The sequence below is a fragment of the Mustela erminea genome, chromosome 11 (assembly GCF_009829155.1).
Source record: "Mustela erminea isolate mMusErm1 chromosome 11, mMusErm1.Pri, whole genome shotgun sequence".
Lineage (NCBI taxonomy): Eukaryota > Metazoa > Chordata > Mammalia > Carnivora > Mustelidae > Mustela > Mustela erminea.
Genome location: NC_045624.1, coordinates 65,868,890 through 65,885,539, shown reverse-complemented (window position 1 = coordinate 65,885,539; position 16,650 = coordinate 65,868,890). Strand labels below are relative to the sequence as shown.

At 41.7% G+C, this 16,650-nt stretch overlaps 1 protein-coding gene across 8 annotated transcripts in view; it reads left to right on the top strand.

Moving 5' to 3' along the window:
* The first annotated feature begins 13,083 nt into the window (after positions 1 to 13,083).
* The window catches only part of MIOS (meiosis regulator for oocyte development), a 37,110-nt gene continuing 33,543 nt past the window's right edge, over positions 13,084 to 16,650 (top strand). The window contains exons 1-2 of one of the 8 annotated variants that reach the window (XM_032304968.1): positions 13,084 to 13,312; positions 14,382 to 14,493. The gene's annotated coding sequence lies outside the window, so the exon portion shown is untranslated. The other 7 variants (XM_032304962.1, XM_032304966.1, XM_032304965.1 and 4 more) reach the window with 7 other exon arrangements.

The window sequence follows — 16,650 nt, the reverse complement described above, 5'->3', positions numbered from 1 at the left end:
TGCTAGTAACATATCAGCACGAACTTGAATGGAAGTTATACACCTGGATCAAGACCAAGGTAGAAGGCAATGTTTCACACTCCCTTCCCAATTTTGGCCCCCTTTCTCAATGCCGACCCAAATAGAAAAGAACGTTATCAACTGTGAAAGAAGTCAAAGACCTTTTTTACCCAACTTGGCAAATATCTGTCATTAAAGGTCCTCATATAATTTTTTCAGTACAAAATCTTAATATAGTAGTTGTTTTTTTTTTTAAGAATTTCTAACATCTTTCCTAAAGCTCCAAAGTTCTGTATTTACCACCCTTCTTGGCTCCAACAGGATGACTTGGACCTTCTCTCTCTCATTCATCAGAAAATGAGAAGACCGCCAAATTGGATTTGGCCCTATTTATCAACTAAGGGAAGGACTGAGAACATTCAAAGACAAGAGGAGTGAAAATCATCACTGATCATAAAAGGTAGGCACTGTGGCATTGCTTCAGTCTGGAGCAGCGTGACTACAGGGTACCTCCCCTAGCCAAATTCTGATTGAGCTGATTGTTCCACTTCCCTCTCTCACTTGTGTTTGTATTGTTTACTGCCTGTCTTGCTTCCTTGTCGTTTGGTCCCCAGCTTGAATAATCGTATCCCAAATGCAACATGCAATGGCCTGGACCACGGTGACAGCTCACTGTACCGATCTTAGGATCACTAAAACCTTTCTTTAAAGAAATTTGAATGTTCGGGCTTTTTCTCTTTTAAATTATTCCTTTTAGTCAGTGGATAGGGCAGTCTTAACCTTTTCGTGCAGAGTCCACCGTAAAGGAAAGGTTGGATCTCTATGAGCCTTGACCAAACTCTTGTTTTAATAGGGAAAATATTTTCTTATTTTTCATTAAGTTGAATTTACTTTCAGGTATTAGAAAGTGTTGTACTGTATTTGGGTGAATTGATTTCCCCACCAGATGGTATTTAACCTTTTCTTATATGGGGGGCAAAGAATGGAATCTCAGAACTGAAAGAAAACGTAGACAATACTTTTGTTTGATTCTTCCATTTTGCAGATGAGAAACTAGAGGGCTGATGTTAAGGTCCACCCAAAGGCCATGCCATGAGTCCGTGAGGAATAGAGTTTATCTTCGCGAGGCAGCTGGGCATCTTTCCTTAACCCTAAAACCCCCAGGAAGATTCTTGGCCTTTACACCATCTGGGCTTGGTAAATTCCACATACCAAGAGAAAAAGGAGGCTGGTCTATGGCCAACAATTTATGCTTGAAAAAAATTATTTACTTTAGGGGCAAATGGCTCAGGAAGATTATCACGGGCTAAATTCCTGCACTTCAAGAGTGTCACATCTCACTGTAATGCCTGGGCCATCAAAGGCAATGTACACCAATTGCTAGAACCCTGAGTTGGAGAAATGTCTCCTTTAGGTTTAGGTTGGTTTGCCTGGGTAGCTGAGGATTATTACACAGATATCTGTGGTCGATGGTGCATATTATTGATAACTGATCAAAATATAGCCAGTAATATAAGAAGATATCATCATCTGTGTGAATAAGTTTCAGAAACTCAATACCCATTTGAATGTTCTAGTCAGTACATTTGGAATTTAATAAGAATATCCAAAAGAAAATTTTAAAATAACTATCAAATTTCTGGAACTAAACTGTTTTTAAGAACATTAAGTAACTTATTATCCCACATTATATCAACCCATTACAACTCTGGTTTATACAACATTGTCCCTAATTGAGGTAAGAGAGTCATCCGTCTTTTTGAGTTACATCTAAATTATATAGTTTCTCCTGGGCAATAGGTTGTTTCTTCTGCCTTTTTACAAATTCTTTACTAAAAGTAAACTATTCATGGACAAAGTTTACAGTGAAAGAAACCTGAGGTGAATTAATATTTTTTCTATCTTGGGATATGAGAAATCTTTTAATAACATAAAACTCTACACAAATATAAGGTCCTTATTATAATCATTATTTATAGTTTATATCCAGAACTGTAGCTTCTGAAATTACATGCATACAATTTTTAATATAAGTAATTTTTACTTAATTATATAATTTCCGTTATGTTAATTGACCAAATTCAGAAATGCCAAGTAATCAAATTAAGACTGACCCTGGGTCCTCAGGAACTATTGGTTGAAAAAAGATATTTTGGCACCACCCCGTGGATCTTTGTGGAAAGACACAGTGTGAGAGTGTCTACTTGTCTACTATCACTAACAGTTTAAAATTCTTAACTGCCTATGATTCTGAACAAGTAGAAAGTAAATTTCTTTCTACAAAATTTTTGGTGTAGAGGAATAAGAGGATAAGCCAAAGGGGATGGCAAAATTACTCTCTCTTTTTTTTTTTTTTAAGATTTTATTTATTTGACAGAGAGAGAGAAATCACAAGTAGGCAGAGAGGCAGGCAGAGAGAGGGGAGAAAGTAGGTTCCCTGCGGAGCAGAGAGCCCAACGTAGGGCTCGATCCCAGGACCCTGGGATCATGACCTGAGCTGAAGGCAGAGGCTTTAACCCACTGAGCCACCCAGGTGCCCCACAAAATTACTCTTATATACGAAACAAGAAACTAACATCTGATGAAATCTCAAATGCATTTATTTAACAAGTATTAACGCACATATAGCTCCTATTATGTGTGAGGCATTGGAAAGAAAACAAATGAGATCCAGTCACTTCAGCCCAGTGAAAAAGATAAGGAAGTAAAAGACAATGGCAAACTTTACCAAAAATATTTTTTTAAGTAATCAAATGACAAACGCCAATTAATGATACCATGCTATTTTGTTTGGAAGAAAAGTGTAGTTACCTGCAGCCTACTTTGAAGTGCATCAAATGAGGGGCATCTGGGTGGCTCAGTTGTTTAAGTGTCTGCCTTCAGCTTGGGTCGTGGTCCTGGGATCCTGGGATCCAGCCCTTTGTAGGGTGCCCTGCTCAGCAGAAAGCCTGCTTCTCCCTTCTCCCTGCTCAGGCTCTCTTGCTACCTCTGTCTCTCTCTCTTTCTCTCAAATAAATAAATAAATAAAACTCCTTTAAAAAAAAAAAAAAAAGAAAGAAAGAAACGCATATATATATTAAAAAAAAGATGGGTAAAGTCCTGAGTAGACGGAGAGATATATGAGAAAACAAATATGTCAGTTATAGATCAAATGTTAGCTGTGGACTAGTTGGTAGGTAATAAGTTTATAATTCTTTCAACTTTTTTGTACGTTTGAAATTTTTCATAACAAAATATTGGCCAAAAAAAAAAAAAAAAAACCACCAGGTAATGACAATGTAGTGCGATAGTATCTACAAAAGAGATCTGTGAAGTGGGTACCCAGTCCAGACAGTGACATGGAGGCTGGAAATGCAGGGAGCACAAGACAATTAGGCATTCTTTGATGCCATGTTAAAGGGTGTAGACTTTATCTTGAAAAAACCAAGGAGCCACTGAACAGTTTTAAGCAGAGGAGTCACGTGATCACGTTTTTATTTTAGGAAAATCACTCTGTGACTATGTGGAGAATTAATTGCAGAGAAGCAAGCCTGGAGACTGAGAGACCTATTAGCAAATGTAGCAAAATACCAGTAAGAGATAAGACTCTCATGTACCGGCAGTGGGGATGGAAAGAAGTGAACAATTCCGAAAAATACCGAGGAAGCAGAATCAAAGAGCTTAGCACCTAATTGGCCTAGGAAAGGGAAAGAAATGAAGAAGCACAGTATCCAGTGGTTTGCTGAAGAGTATTTAACAATTGGTTCTCTGGAAGAAGGTGTGTGTGTTCACAGGTTTATATAAGTTTATTATAAATGCGCTGATAGAGTGTGTGGTATGCAATTTACAGATAAAACAACACATACAATTTTCTGTATTATAAATTCCACATACCAAGTTGATTCTCACAGAATGCTTTCATTTATTTTTGCCAAATCCTTGTATTCTTACTCAGTCTCTGGTTGTAGTTGATATGTGACTGGAGTTCTGACAGGGATGCGGACTGATATTTCCATTTTCTTTAACAAGCAAGTATGCCCTTGTTGTCGTATCTCTATGGTATTTATGTTCGTGCATAACTTTTGGTATCTTTTTCCTCCCATAATTCACACGTCCCCATAGGAGGAGGAATTGGATTTATCCTGAATGACGGGGATGATAGTATAACAACCATTGGTCCATGTTTCCTGTCTCAACATCCATCATCACAAAATAATATTTTAAGTCTGAGCATTTACTAAATGTACACACCATGTTATACATGCACACTCCTCATGACGAATATATATATGAATATACATATATATATACATATATGAATGATGTTATCATCATTCCCTTTACAGTATTACATATGTAACATACACTACCATACCCCATATTATAAAAGCCTTGTTCTCAAGGCTCTTACTGCCTGACAACTGTTAGAATAATCACAATGCCAATGACTCTTCTGCAGGCATTTAATGCACAACCCGCAGAACTGTCGGTTTCAGCCCTGTGTATCACACTGTTCATGCAATTAACATTTTGGTATAAAGTTGCAAAATCTTTTTTGTAATTCATTATTATATTTTATTATTTGTGTTAACTTATTAATGGCTAGAAATTTCAGTTACATACAATATTTTGCTCATTCTGATTTCATGTCAATGTCGTCAGTCCATTGAAAACACAGGACACAGGACCCCATAGGATGCATTATAAAACTTTATTTTACTCCCCCACTGTCCTTTTGTTTTGATTTTTGAGGGCAGGATTTTTTTTTCCCACTTGGATGATATCCCAGGCAGGTGCCATGATTCCTTGGATCAGTCTTTTGCATAAAAATAACTTTTTCACACTTAATCATAAAAACTATGTGTTTCTTACCATCAAAATGTCTATTCCCATGTAACAGCCAGGACTCTGAACTCAAAGATTCTCCCCTCCGCAACTAGGGCTTCCTTCAGGCTGGAATTTCCTGTAGTGGGAAGTGTCTCATGAAGAAGTGTCTGACTCTTCCAGGGAGACCAGCAGGAAAGAACGACATAAGTAAACTGCCTTGTTCTGGTTTTGAAATGTATTAAAGTGATCTCTTTCTCCACCTTGGAGCTCCCCTCGTTCATTGGAGACTGCGTCCCTGGGGAGCTCTCATCCCATGTTTTGTTTTTTTTTTAAAGCCAGCCAGGTCTCTTCTCTGGCGGGTGTCCAACTCCACCTTCTCTGACCCCAGGCTCTTACCAATGGAACACCACCAGGGTCTCTCAGCTCAGTCAACTCAATCTGCCAGAAAATCTTATTTGACTATGCTGTGCTGCCTCTCACGCTTGTGGCCCTCATCCTGTCCACAGGGCATGCCACATCGTTTATCCTGACAAACCCCAGGAGTGAAGGTTTTCCCAACAGATGCACCTCTCACCTTTTGACCTTCAAAACAACCAGCTGGCCTTCCAAGTTTTTAGGCACGGCTCAGACAGCAGACCAACAAGGTCTCTGCCCATGTCTCTGTTCCCATTTGCACAGATCAAGCTCTTCAGGGCAGCAGTGCCCTTAGATGTCTCCTAGGGGATTAGGAGTAAGACTCTCTGGAAATGAAGGAAAAAAAAAAAAAGATTCTGGAAATGAATTTCTCCAAAGAAATCCCTCTTAGATACTTCAGTTCAGAACCCCCTCTAGGAACGCTTGGGGTCTTCAGCCTACAAAGTCTGTTCCAGCTCCGCAGATGGTAGCTTCTCACTTTGGAACATGGGAATATTCATCACCTATTGTCCTGTTCCAGTCTAGTGGGGCTTTGGCCCGTTGTTAGACAGAGCCAGTTCTATTTTTAATCTCTTATTACTCAAACAAATATCTTATATGAGCATGGATAAATCCTGAAAGAGGAACAGAGAAATGAAAACAGTTGTGCGTGTAGGACTACCTGTATTTTAAAACATTTCCTTCAATGTTCTCACAATAATATTTGAAATTTTGAGTTGGAATGGAAGCATTCATTTATTTGTGTAATTTTTTATTGTGCATTCCTTACTTTGATTCAATAACTAATGAAGAGAACAATGATGACTGTAACACGTATCCCAGCCTCGAGAAATTCACAGACCATTTAAGTATATTGCAATATAATAGGTAATAGCATTATTACAGTATATTATTGTGCATGGGTTAAGGGATCAAGTGGGAAAACATATTGGACCAGAATGGGGACATCCTCATGTTGATAACTTTCTTTTTTATATTCCAGAAGTTTTGTGCATGTTACATGGAAAGGAATATCCACCATTGTATTTTATTGATTAATCTTTAAATCATTAATATATATTTTACTTCATTTATACAATGAGTACCTTGAATATGTGTTAATTTAATAAGCTAGATTTCCTCAAACTCATAAACATTGTTGCAAACTAAATACTTCTTCTCAAATTTAGAGTAGCAGATTTCTCTAAATGTTTTTCAGTTGGGGTGCCTGGGTGGCTCAGTGGGTTAAAGCCTCTGCCTTCAGCTCAGGTCATGATCCGAGAGTTTTGGGATTGAACCCCGTATCGGGCTCTCTCTCCGCGGGGAGCCTGCTTCCCCCTCTCTCTCTGCCTGACTCTCTGCCTACTTGTGATCTCTCTCTGTCAAATAAATAAATAAAATAAAATAAAATAAAAATGTTTTTAGATAAAATACACTCCACGGTGCAATTGTAGAACTGACTGATTCAAAAGTTCCAAAAGGGTTAGAGCTTAGGAAGTAAATTTGTTTCCTTATCACTTCTATCCTGATTCTAACTCTGATTCTCTTTCTGCCTCTGATTTCTTACATCTTGAATGTCTTCCTGGGGTTGCAATTACACTTACTAACAAAGTCAGGCTTAGCTTCTCAAATAAACTGCTGATGGTCCAAGATCTTGAACATGAGAATCAAATCCCTTATCCATGTGAAGATTTTGTAGTCACACATTGCACATTACTTTAGAAGCTTTCCAAATCATTGACCGGGCCAATCAGATATGCTTTGGTTTTTCTGGGACCTGGTCTTTGGCTCAAATAGCACTGATTCTGAATGTATCGCCTTCATAGTTAGATATCTGTCTAAGTTCCAGCGATGGTTCTAGGAATCTTTTTCTCATCTTATTACCAAGAGAAGCCTATCTTTACAACTGCTTTGGGCTTTGTCTGGTTTAAGTAACTCTAAAATTAATTTGATCCATTGAAAACTTAAGTTTTCTTTCTCATTGACTGTTAAGACTTACAGCATTGACATCTTAACTGCAGGCTGAGGAGTTTGATTGTTGGTCTGTAGGGAACATGAACCAAGGAAGAGTCTTACCTAAGATGGTCACTTGAGATGGTGCTCTGGAAGATCAATCTGGCCACACAGAGGAGATGGTTTAGAGGGAAAAGGTAGGAACAGGGGAATCAGAGGCCAGTTGGGAGACTGCTGTGTGGGTGAGCAGTAATTAAGACCGAAACTGGGGCAATGGCTGTGGGAACAGAGAGATTAGCAGAATTTAGCCACATCGTCTGTTTCAAAAGCCCAAATGTGATTTTTTCAAATCCCATCTACGGAGAAGAGACCAGGCAGCAAGACAGCCTGTGTTTCACTAGGATTAACAGTGCTGATCTGATAGTATCTTGATGGTTGCTGATTTACGTCTTCAGCACCCATCAGAAAGGATGAGCCAGGTTTCGTAGTCATTTCAGGCTGCTATAACAAATTACCATAGACAGCACGGCTTGTAAACAACAGGCATTTATTTCTCGTAGTTCTGGAGGCTGGAAGTCTGAGATCAGGGTGCCAGCATGGTGGAGTCCTGATGAGGACCCTCCTCTGGATTTCAGACTGCCGACTTCATTATATCCACATGTATGGCAGGAAAGGGTTTCAAGAGCTCTCCGGGGTCCCTTTTATGAGGGCATTACTCCCACTCATGAGGGCGGAGGTCACATTCATGTGCTCTTATCACATGATAAGATATGAGGCCCCATCTCTTCATATCATCACATAGGGTGGCAGGATTTCAACATATCAATTTGGGAGGGAGGGAACACACACATTCATCCATAACACCAAGTTACCCACAAATGAAGGAGACCCTGTGAAGAAGGAATGAGCAAAGCAGGAAATGTTAGCATCCTAGAACAGTTCCAGTTACTGAAGCATTTAGGATGCTGCTTAAACCCTATTATTTCTGCCTTAACTCCGTAGGTACAGGATTATGATGTGTCTATCATTACGGAATTAAGCATCCCAATTCCTCCAACTATACTCTTTAAAATAAGACTCATTGGACCTTTTTCCTCATTAAAAAACATGAGTGTTTCCTGTATCTTTAAATGCTTTTTTCTAAAACAGAGTTTAGCCAATAATCCAACCTGCCACCTGTTTCTAGAAACAAAGTTTTCCTTTGCATATGTCCTGTTGACGACTGGTTTTGTAATAGGACAGCAGAAGGGAGGAGTGGTGATCAAGGCAGTAAACCTGAAAGGCTGGGAATATTTACCATCTGGCCCTTCACAAAACAAGTTTGCCAACTCCTGTTTAAAAGATCATTTTAATAACACTTAAAACTACATCAAGTGGCTACCATTCAATAGTTACAAGCACAATGTTGGGGTCACATTGTCTGTGTACCTAACCTCACTCCACCACTTAAGAGGTATCTTGGGTGGGGCGCCTGGGTGGTTCAGCCGGTTAAGCAGTTGCTCAATCTGGCTTTTGATTTTGGCTCAGGTCATGATCTCAGGATTGAGAGACAGAGCCCAGCATTGGACTCCACGTTGGCTGTGGAGCCTGCTTAAAATACTCTCCCTCGGGGGGCACCTGGTGGCTCAGTCAGTTAAGCATCTGCCTTCAGCTCAGGATCCTGGGATCCTGGGACAGAGCCCCACACTGAGCTCTCTACTCAGCCTGGAGTCTGCTCCTCCCCCTGCCTGTGCTTGCTCTCTCCCTCTCTCTCTCTCTCTCACTCTCAAATAAATAAATAAAATCTTAAAAAAAAAAAAGAGAGATTCTCTCTCCCACTCTCTTTGCCTGTCCCCTCATTCCTCCCTATGCCCCTGCCCCACTCCCTCTCTAAAAAGAAAAAAAAAACAGCGAGATCTTGGGCAATTTATTTAACACTTCTGTGCCTCAATTTTCTCATTTGTAAAAGGGGAAAAATAATAGTATCATCCTCATAAAATTGATGAAGACGTGAAGTCCATGATGTACCTCCCCAGTGTTCCCCTTCAGTAATGAATGCTTTAGTCCTTCAGCTGCTGGGAAGGTTGTCAGCAGATGGCCTGCAGCTGGCAGCCATCTTTGGGGACTGTCTTGGCAGAGAAAACGGGCTCACTCAAAGCCACTTGTTTTTCAAAGGACAGGTCACATTAGTGACCTAGCCACATCAGTGGGGTAGTACGGAGTCCTGAATCCCTTGTCCCTACCCAAGACAACTCGGGAGGGCCAATCCAGTTTCAAAGTTTCTCGTGGATTGGCTGAGGCCTTTGTTGGTAATGCATCACACCTCAGCTCCTCCCTCTGCCCTGACCTGCATCTTCTTCCTTCCTCTCACTGGTGTTGATCCCAACCCTCCCTCACAAGTATCCTACTCTCAATCTCCATCTTGAAATATGTTTCCAGGGCACCCAACCCGAGACAGTATTAAATGAGCCAATGCTGTAAAGCATCTGGGAATAGCAAATGCTATGTAATTGTTTCTTATTGAACAAATAGATACTTCTGGGAGAAAGTAAAGTGGAAATACAAGATCAAGAAGAAAAATAGAATAACATGAAATTTCCTACAATTAAAGAATAGTTTAGTCACAAAAGTTTTAAATGAATGATTGTTAAGATACTCTCGCTAAAGTATCTAAATTTCAAGAACTATATTTAAAGTGTGATGCAATAGTTTTGTTTACAATTTAAGTATTTAAAATTATTAAAAATCATATCCTTGGAACTATGTAAATTTATTACGACAATGTTAGATGTATTTCCCCAAATTATATGAATAAGTATACTGATTTCCAAAACTAATTTGGGAGTATGCTTGAATACTTTTTGAAGACCACTATCTTAAGATATCTCAGATCTTCTCATCCCAACCTTTTAAAAAGATTACCTAAGCCATAAAACATTTTTCCAGGGCCCTAATTTCCCCTTGATGTTTAAAAGCAAAACTTGCTCTCATGGTTACACTGATTTTGTGCAGACTGATTTTGTGGAAATAAAGGGAGTTCGGACTCTACAGAATGTTCCAATAGAAACTGAGCTACTGCTAAGGGCAGCAGTAAATAAGAAGGAAATAGCAGTTCTTCAGCTGTTGTCCTTTATTGGTTTTAAACCACAACAAACATCTTATTCTGGATCACTACAACATACGTGAAGGAACTTAGAAAGAACAATATCTCGTTAATAACACAAAAGTTTAAGTTAAAAAACAAAACAAAACAAAAAACCATGAGACTGAACTACACAACTCTGGCATCCATTACAAAATGCACGTTTGATAAAGACAAGTAGTGTAACCTCAGAGCAGTGTGTTAAGTTCTCTGACACAGTTTAGTCTTCTAAAACGTAGAATATACTCTTCCACTCAGTAACTATTTTTGAATACATATTATGGAGCAGGAGCTATAAGAAAGCCAGAGTTCTATACTAAAAGCTCACTACTCACAAGGTGCCATTTTCCAGACAGGGGGAAGGGAGAAGAGGAAGTGAATGGCAAGGAGCTTCTCTTCTACGGAATCTCGGTTGACTAACAAGGAACACTGTTTAGTGCAGAAGGGGAATGGATTTCCAAGGAGACTGAGAAAAGTGTCACTTATTGCTCGAGGGACTCTAGAGTGCAAGGGACTTGTGACGCCATGAGAAGAATACACTTTCACAAAAGCTTAGATGGAAAAGGAAGGAGAGAAAAATATATTCGCTGGAGGAGAGTGTCAAGAAAGACAATTGTTTTAGGATTCATCCAACAAATTTTTATTGAGTGCATACCTGTGCTATGTGCTGTTTTAGGTTCCGGAGATTAAGCAGAGAATAAAACAGACAGAGTCCCTGTGTATTAGAGAATAGGCCAAGGTGTTCTAACAGGTCCCAACAAAGAGCAATTTTTAAACAACACAGTTTATCTTCTCTTGTGTAATGGCCCAGAAGTCTATGGTTGATCCAGGGGAGGAGGCAGCTCAGCTTTCTCAATTAGACTGAAGCATGGACTGATGGGGCAGTTTTGTCTCCCATAATACATGGCCTCCATTTCTATACAATGTTTCTTTTTGTCATTTTCCAGACAGCTGGAAGGAGGAAGAGGAAGTAAATGACAAGCAGCTTCTCTTTTAAGGGACAGGATCTGTTTCTGTTCATATCTCATTGCTCACAACTTTTTGATATAGCTGCCCCTAGCTGAAAGGGAGGCCTTTTAAGGAATTGTCCTCTCTAACTGGGTTACCAAGTGCCTTGCTAACCTTGAGGGGTGGAGGTATAATGGAATGAAAACTGGTGATGTGGAGCATATATTCGAGAAGGGGAAGACAACTAGAGGCAAGTAAAGAGCAGTTTCGGAGAAGAGGTGGCATGAAGGCTGAGAAGAGTAAATTCAGGGGAAAATAGGAGGATGTAGGATGAGAGAGAGCTAGCATGGCCTTCTCCTTTGAGAAGGAAAATGAGAGCGACTTGAACATACATTGAAGGTAAACAAGCAGTAGAAATGGAGAGGTTTAAGACACACAGAAAAGGAGAAATCGACCGTGCAAGGTCCCAGAAGATGAGAAACATATAGGGTCCCTCCTCTTCCTCTGTGTCAAGGAGAAGAAGGCGAGAATGGGAATGAATGATGATGTTGGGGACAGGAAAGAGAAAATAGTAGGGGGCTGTGGGGAATTCCTACCTAATAACTTAAATTCTTTCTGAAGTAGGAAGCAATGTCATCTCCTGAGGACAGACTATGTGTATGGTAGAACAGATAAGGAAGAGGCTTGTATTGATCTGGAAATTTGGGGCCAGGGCCTGAACCATTGAGAAGCTTGGGAAGATAGTGTATGAAGTGATGAATCTTCTGGTATCTCCCTGCAATACAGCACTTTCTTCGGGCTCCACTTTTCCCTGTATCGTTCCAATTTTAGTATATGTGCTGCCAAAGCGAGCACCGGGCTCCACTTTTCCAAAGGTGGAATGAATTATGGGGACCAAAACCCTAGAATCCTCTTTCTCCTTCACTCTCTTAAGTCAATTGTCAAGCTCTGTTTATTCCATCTTCTAAATCTTCTCCACACACACCACCCCCCACACCCCACTCACCAGACCACATACCAAATGGTAGTTCGGATTACTATGACCTCTCGCTGGGATGCTTACCCTGCCCTTCCCTCCTCTTCCTGAAAAACTGATCACACTACCTACCTAGTTAAAAACCTTCCATGACTGCAGCATTGCCTTTAGGAAAAAGTTCACCCAGACTCACTAGCCTCGTTTCCAAATGCCTTTCTGACAGAGCATCTTGATCGCTCCCCACTTCCCCTGCCCATCCATCCCTACTTCACAGCTTCCCCTCTGAGATGCAATCCCTCCTCAACCTGCCCTTGATCTTCCTCTGCCTTGGAGGGCTCTTCTCTCCCAGCCTCCTCCGCTGTTCCCTTTCCTATCTAATACCGTATTCGTCCTTCCTGGGGTCAGCCTAGTGATTCAGAAGAACGCGTTCCTGACCTCCCAACACTAAGGGGGCGCCCCTCCGGTGGAGCGCTGGATTAGTCCTAACAAGGCATCACTGTTTTCTGCCGGTACCGTGTCTTTATTGTTCACTCCAGTGTCGCCAGCATTCCAGCAAGGCGCTAGGTGCCCAGCAGACACTCAAGATGTGTTTGTGGAATGAGCAAAGGAATGAATAAATCGTGAACCACATACCCTGGAATTTCTACTACATCGATGGCCTGCAATAAATTGTTAATGGAAATTTAAAGTGATCGAATGAGGTAAAGCGTCTGCAGTGCCAGAGACAACGCATTTCCGACAGGCCTTGCCCGGGAAACCTCCCGCAGGTGCGCGTGCCCGGGATACCTCCCGCAGGCCGCAGGGGCGGAGCCTCCGGGGGTGCACGGGAGCGCTGGGGGCGGAAGGCGGGGCCTCCAGAGCAGTGGCCCCGCCCCGGGGCGGTGCTACTCCCGGGCGACCGAAAGGCGGGGCTCACGGGTGGGGAACTTCCAAGACCGAGACGCGTCCGCGCGTCCCGGACGCGCGCGGTGTTGGGGTGTTGGGTCCGGGCCGGGTGGCCCAGATTGCCGGCCCCGCCGCTGCGGCCGCCATCTTGCCCGCGTGCGGACTCCCAGGGAGGGAGGGGCGGTGACCAGGCCGGAAGTGGCTGTGCGACGGCCGCGCTGCCTCTTCAGGTCAGTGAGTTGTGCCTCCGGTAGCGTCTAAGCATTCCTGACGCGGAGGCCCCCCATGCGCGGGCTCGGGAGTGCGGGGGCCGCTGTGAGGGGCCCCGGGAAGCCCAGTTAAAAGTCCCGGGCCGCGGCCGACGCGAGGGCCTCCTCGGAGCGGTGGCGCCGGTCGTAGCGTTTCGTGCTGCGGGATAACCGCGTCGGGCCGCGGGCCGGGCCTAGCAGGCAGCCTTGGGGCTGCGGGCAAAACCCCTCGGGGGCGCTGGGTCTGCGCTGCAGCTACACGCGCGGAGAGTTCGTGTGGAACCCGGTGTCCTGGCGTTGGACGGGAGGTTCAGCCAGGTGTCGAGCGTGGGAGTGGTCCTCAGGTTCCTGACTTCCAGCAATAGCAACGAGCCACGCTCTCTAGCTGTACTCTACTAATATTTCCTGAAGGGCCTGTCACCGGGTTAGCTGTGCTTTCTGCTTGTAGGGCCAATGCACATTCCGTGTAAGGATGAATAAAGCCTTTCCCGTGTGCCACGAGCATTGCTAAATTGCTTAGCAAATGACTGCATTTGCAGGCCTTTTGTATAGCTATATTTTTATTTTATCTTTTGAAAAGATTTTATTTGACAGAGAGAGATCACGAGGCAGGTAGAGAGGGAGGGGGAGGAAGTATATCTATAATTTTAAAGGAAATTTATGCAGTGCCTCTCCTTGAAGATGGTGAGGCTGAAAATTTCTTTAAAGTACTGTTGTTACTGTCATAGAAAAGTAGAAGACAACAACAAAAGGATGTGAAAGTTGAGTAGTCGGGTACCTTGTATACTTAGTATTATGGCTCTTCACTGTCCAGTAGCCCCACGGGGTTGAGATGTGCTGTAAATGTAAAATACACATTGAATTTACAAGACTTGGCACCAAAGGAAAAAAAAAATCCTCAATATTTTTTTTATATCAGTTACATGTGGAAAAGGGTATTTTTTTATATATGTTTGGTTGAATAAAATAACATTGTTTAATTTCATCTCTTTTGCAATGTGGCTACTAGAAACTTTTAAATCATGGCTAACGCAGTGTTTCTGTCAGACAGTGCTGTTACAGATACTCTGGTGAAGAATACAGAACCAACATGGCTTTCCTTTCCTCAGAAACCTTTGATGGGAAGTGAACTCTTGTTACGCTTGAAGGTGAGGATGTAAAATGTAAGCTTTAATTATTGCAGATTTCACCCCTACTCCTCCCACTTTTCCAGTGTCTCCAGCATTTGAGAACATTAACTTCAGGGCTGCTGAAGGAAATCATAGTGATACCAATAGCTGTGTGATGCGAATAACTCAGTTTCTCACAACTTTGTGAGATGGAGGTAGGGTGGATTCTTACTCTTATTTTATAGTTGTGGTGTATTTTTTTTTTTTTTTTTTTTTTTAGAACCAGGTTCTTTTTTTTTTTTTTTTTTTTTTTTTAAAGATTTTATTTATTTATTTGACAGAGAGAAATCACAAGTAGATGGAGAGGCAGGCAGAGAGAGAGAGAGAGAGGGAAGCAGGCTCCCTGCTGAGCAGAGAGCCCGATGCGGGACTCGATCCCAGGACCCTGAGATCATGACCTGAGCCGAAGGCAGCGGCTTAACCCACTGAGCCACCCAGGCGCCCTAGTTGTGGTGTATTAACAGACTTGGTTGAGTCTAGCCAGTGAGTGGTTGGAGGTCGTCTGACTCCAGGTTGTTTCCTTTGCTCTTCACCATATTCCTTGTCATCTGTGTTCATGAGCCAAGATCCATCTGTATTGTGTGTTGGACTGTAAAGAAAGGCATTTCTTAAAAGGGTGTTTATGGATGTACCTCTTTATTCAGGGCCAGCTTTGTGTTTTGCAACCTATGCCATCGTATAAGGCCCAAATACAGGGGGCAGGGGGCCCTGTATTTTCATTTTGCACTGGACCTTGCAAATAACGTAGGTGATTTTTCTGTAGTAATCTAGGATGGGAGTTGGGAAGGGTTGGACAAGAACTAAATCACTTTACTCCTTTATGAAATGTGAGAGGCATGCCAGTCTCTCTCCAGATTTGTGATTCTGTATGAATTACTGTAATCAGATTTTGTGGCTAGTAATAAAATATTGTACAAACGTAGTTACAATCAGGAGAAATGCTGACAGTCCTCCATTGAGAGTTATGCAAATCAAAGACTTTTTTAAACTGTAGTAGTACTTGATTTTTTTATGGTGGATTTTTCCACATGCCACCGATTTTCTTATGGATCATCCATGTAAAGAATATGATAATAAGATGGAGGCCTATATTGAAAGTGTGATTATTTGAGTGTTTATCTTTTGATAAGATAAGAAGATAGGCCAGATCTCCAGATACCTCCATTTAGGAGGTTTCCTCTGTGAAGACATGAGTGTGCACTCTTACTTGGCAGTATCTGTTCCTTCTTTTTGTTGTCTTAGCTATGTCCTATTGTATGAGGTGCCTCTTCTCATTCATGAATTTTTAAATTCTCTTTTTAAAATTGAATATCAGCATTAGAATGCAGTCTTTATTAGATTAGTTTACTAGTCTGCTTTGGCTGCCATAGTAAAAGACCACAGAGTAGGTGGCTTAAATAACAGAAATTTATTTTCTCACAGTTCTCAAAGGTTGGAAGTCCAAAATCAGGGTTCCAGTGTGGTCTGGTTCTGGTGAAAGTTCTTTTCTTGGCTTGTACGTAGCTGCCTTCTCACTGGGTTCTCATGGTGGGGAGAGAACTCTATTGTCTCTTCCTCTTTTTATAAGGGCACCATTTCTGTCAGATTAGCACTCTATCCTCATTACCTCATTTAACTCTAATCACCCCCTTAAAGGGTCTTTAATACTGTCACATTGGGGATTAGGGCTTCAACCTGAATGGGGGGGGGGGCAATTTAGATTATAGCAACCAGGGAGCTTGTCTTTCTTTGTTCACTACCATGTTCTTAGCATTTAGAACAGTTTCTACCACATACACTAAATATTTACAGAATAAATGAAAGACAGGTATTAGAGTGACCCTCCCTTAGGGTGGCTCACTGTGGGCTCTTGCCCATCATTGGAACCCTGACAGTGGGTACTTCATTCTTGGTTGAAGCCAGTCTCTACTAGGAAGGATAAGGCATGGAAGAATGAGGAGATGGGTAAAACTTGGATAGAGCAGTGTAAGAAATGTCAGGTAGAGCGTTTAATAAATAATTATTAAGTATCTACTAAGTGTTTAGGCCTAGGCTGGGTATTGGAGGTATAAATGGAAAGCAAAGATACTTTTCTTGCTCTTACAGCTTTTATAATTTAGGAGAGACAGGGTGTTCAAAGGAAGGAATACTGTTCACTGAGAGTACTATCTA